Below are 4507 nucleotides of genomic sequence, written 5' to 3' on the forward strand. Positions count from 1 at the left end.
CAAATCTGTATATTATTTTCTGGATAGGCTTAGATCCTACATGCAATACATGCAAATGAACTCTTTGCCTTTTAAATATTCAGGACAAACCACCGTCTTGCAGAGGTAAGCAAGCAGACAGCATTTCTCTGTTAAACTCCTTGTATTATTACCCCTGAAGTAGTTAAGCAGTTAGTTCTCTATTGTACCAGACCCTTTAGATAAGTACACTTTTTGAAGTCAGTATAGAAGCGCCTATTGACTTTAACAACAACAAAAAAAGAAAGAGAGTAAGAAAAATGTGTCCACTCCCAAATCATTAACTGAACTGAAAAGAATATGCTAACAAAAAAAGACACTGTAGTGTGAATCCTGTACTGTAAGAGAAGGTCATGTCCCCCACAGCATCAGGAGAGGCACAAAGCCTTGAACTCAGGCCCAAGCATGCTGGGCTAGCTCAACACGCCCACACATTCATCAGCAGGAACGAAACTGGGAGGAGAAATTCAGAACTGAGTCACAGGGCTCCACTGTCGACACATAACAGAAAGTAGTCTTATTAGACTTAATTAGATGCGAGTAGAAGGCTCCAATGGCTCCCCATTTCTTTTAGAGGAGAAGCCAAAGCCCTTACAAAGGTCCACAAACTATACATGGTCTGTCTCCATGTACCATGCACCTCCATCCCCAACACACACACACACACACACACACACACACACACACACACACATACACACTGCCTGTTAATCTTTGACCTTGCCTTCTACACTCACCCCAGCCCATTCCACTCCAATCACCCTGCCTACTTGCTGCTGCAGGATCTTGGCACTTCCCCCCACATATTCTCATGACTCATTCCATTGAATCATTCAAGCCTTTGCTGAGATATTATCTCCTGGATAAGGCCTACTCTCTCAGTCAGGGTCCCAGCAGGAAACAGATGGCACAATCAAATTAGGAAAATGGAGAAGCATTTAATAAGGGACTATAAACAAAGGTGTGGGCATGGAATAAAGAGATCACAAGGGAAACTCAGGAACATTGAGGCCCCAAAAATCACCTCTGAGCCTAAAGGGGCAAGAATAAGGAGTAGTTACCAAACATGGAGAAGGCTGTGTACATAGGGACTACCTGACAGGAATTGGGAGCTTTGGTCAAGGAACACAGCCAGTCCACAGTGACTCAACAGGGAGAGGAGAGCCCAGGAGTTAATACTTTGACCTCCCTCGTTGTCCTCTCTCTTTCTGATCTTCTGACTCAAGGGAACCCCATGATGCTGTTCATATAGGTCCATCTCCTGGGGCACAGTGAAGGGGCAAAAAGAAGATATCTCTCAATCAATCTTACCTTGATTACCTACAACAGTTAGCTTTTGCTGTGTAACAAACCGCCCCAGAACTTAACGGCTTAAAATCACAAATGTTTATATTGCAAAAGCAACCATGTCTAGTCATGGTAAGGGTGGAAAAGGCCCAGGGAAGGGAGGGGCCAAGCACCATGGAAAAATGCTGTGCAAAAACCTGGGGATCAGGAAGCCTGCCATCCAGTGTCTGGCCCAGCATGGGGGCATTAAGCCCATCTCTAGCCTCTTCCAAGGGGAGACCGGCAGGGTACTCCAAGTCTTTCTGATGAACATGATCCAGGATCCAGTCACCTACACAGAGTATGCCAAGCCCAAAGCAGTCACAGCCATGGTGGTCTACAAGCTCAAACCCCAGGGATGTACTCTAGGGCTTTGGTGGCTGAGAGTACAGGATCTGCCATAACTCAACATTGAAAAAAAGAGCCCTTTTCAGGGCATCCCATGAAGTCACATAAAGGGTTGTTGTGCATTGCAGAATTGTTAAATCTGAGTAGGTAAAATCAAATAGCAGTTTGCATAAGGCTGCTGAGAGGTAGATGCATTATTATTTTGCAATGCAATTACATAATTTAATCCTGGAACATTTTGTCACACTAAGGTGCTGGGAAATCGGGGTTTTTTTTTTTAACAAAGCAAAAGAAATAGGTCTTCTAAAAAGGGGTACAATAGATGAGCACAAGCAAATGGTGCTGATAAAAAGACTGGCTACCTAAACAAACAAACAAACAAAAAAAGAAACATTTATTCATTTTTCAGGATCCTGTGGGTTGCTTAGGCAATTCTTCTGATATAGGCTGGCTTTTGCTGGTTCCTCCTGAGTCTACTTATGTGTCTGCAGTCAGCTGGCAGCTTGGCTGGTCTAGAATAGCCTCAGCCACCTCATGTCTGGTGGTTTGCTCAGTGTCAGCTGGAGCAATAGGGATGATGTAGCCATGTATCCGTATTAACTGTAACCAATCACTTTTCTTACTCATATGACACCATCAGATCCTTGCTAATATCAAGATACATTATTTTGAGGGAATTCCCATGTTAAAACAATACCGATTTTTATTTGACCCAGCAGTGTCTCCAGTCTCAGGGGATAGAATAGGACTGATCAAAACCAGAGGTCGGCGAATTTTTTCTGTAATGAGCCAGAAAGTAAATATTTTAGGTTTGTGAACCAAGAGGCAAAATTGAGGATATTATGTAGAAACTTAAAAGAAAGAAAACAAATTTCCACAAAACTTTTATTGATGAAATCCAAAGTGTAATGATAATTGAGCACAATCATTTGTAATTCAGGTCTACTAATGAGAAGAATGGAATTCTTTGTTGGAAGATAATAGTTCATTTAATTGGGATTCAAAGTTTGTATTCCCTGTCATCAAAATCAGTTCCAAATATTCATCTGTTAATGCTGATCTATAATGTGATTTTATGCATTTCATCTTTGAAAACACCTTTTACACAGATAGATATGGCCAAATACTGATATCAATCTATGAGAGTATGATTTTAATTGAGCATATTTATCACTTGGAAGTAATTTACAGAATTCTATTAGGTTCTTCTCTTGATATTTGCCAATTACCATGTCATTATATTGCAGATTAATCACTTCCAATTGAAGGTTAGGTGGAAGATAGCTGCAAAGTTACATGGATTTTGAAATATGGAAATTTCCTTTCCACATGCATTAAGATCCAAAAAATGCTTTTGGAACTGTAGTTTGAGCGTAGAGAATATATCTCCTGCAAATTTTTGTGGGAATGAAGATCTTGCTTCTTTTTAAAACTTTGACAGCACAGGAAGTATATTAAACAGCTTGACATTACTTGTGATTCAAACAGCATCAGTTGTTCTTAAAATGACTTTCCCACAGCATTACATTTGCATATGGGCACTGTCTGCCTTGTAATTTTATATTGAGAAATGTGACCAAGTCTGCAGCAAAAGTGAATTTTCAAAACCAGTGTTCAATAATAGTGATCGAGGGAAGTTCTCATTTCAAAAAAATTCAGTCTCAGGCCTGAGTTCAAAAATTGCGTTAAAACTACCACTGCTAAGCCATCAAACTGCTGTATGGTAGGGCAAGGCAAAATATTCAGCTTCTATTTTTGACAAAAGTTCACAGAACTGATGATTGCTAAGTCCACCAGAGTAAATGAAGTTTAACATGGAGGCTACTGGTTCAAAAGCACAAGAAATTGAAAAACTTTCTGCAAATGACCCACTGATGAATAACACAATGATTAACCACAGGCTTTAAATACCTATCATTTCACAAGCTTTATAAATTTGTCCAGGTAAGCCTTCTCTGCTCCACACATATTTTTATCACCATCAGTTGGAACTCATCTTAGCAGATTCCACTTCAGGTTGTACTGAATTAAAGCTTTCTCAACTTCTTTGAAAATATTCTCATCTATAGTTGTTCCATGCAGACAATTTGTAGAGGCTGATTCTTCGGTCAAACTCAGCATTGACTCCTTGAATAAGCAATGTACTGAACAGTATTAGTAACATCTGTCAATTCATCAAGAGACAAGGAAAACCTGTGGAAATCGTTTAATACTTTGTTTTTTAATTAACTATTGATGTTGCTCCCAGTGTCCTCAACTCTTCAAGGAACTGTTCTCAGTGAAAGGCTACTGGTCTTAAACAAGTTTATTTTCTCCAGAAATATGTCTTTAGCTGCTGCAAGCAAACATGACTTAATTAACTCACCATCAGTAAACGGCTTTCCTTGCTCGACTACCAAATGAGCCACTCAGAAATTTACTATGGTTGCAATTTTTTCATTTTTATTTTTGTGGAGAAATTCTGCTGTGATATGTTGCATTTTAAATATGCATATTTTTCTGATCATTGATTTCCTGTGAGTTGGGAACATTGTGATGAATCTGGGAATGTCAATACAAAGTGTAATCTTTTCACACAGTTATAGTGTCACTGTATAATAAACACATACTTTGTCAGCTATTTTGAAAGCAAAATAATCCATATCCATTGTGCCTTTAAAAGCATGACATAAAAGATGAGTGACGTCAAAAAAAATGGTGTGGTAGGAGACCTCAGCCTCCCTCCTCCCACAAAGATCAACAGTTAGACAGTTACCACAAACAAAAACAGTTCTGGGAGAGCTCTGGGGTCCACCTAAGAAACTTCAGCAACAGG

At 39.6% G+C, this 4507-nt stretch overlaps 1 pseudogene; it reads left to right on the plus strand.

The window, feature by feature from the left end:
• The first annotated feature begins 1424 nt into the window (after positions 1-1424).
• Positions 1425-1728, plus strand: LOC118896966 (annotated as a pseudogene).
• Positions 1729-4507: the final 2779 nt, after the last annotated feature.

The sequence above is a fragment of the Balaenoptera musculus genome, chromosome 6, assembly GCF_009873245.2.
Source record: "Balaenoptera musculus isolate JJ_BM4_2016_0621 chromosome 6, mBalMus1.pri.v3, whole genome shotgun sequence".
Lineage (NCBI taxonomy): Eukaryota > Metazoa > Chordata > Mammalia > Artiodactyla > Balaenopteridae > Balaenoptera > Balaenoptera musculus.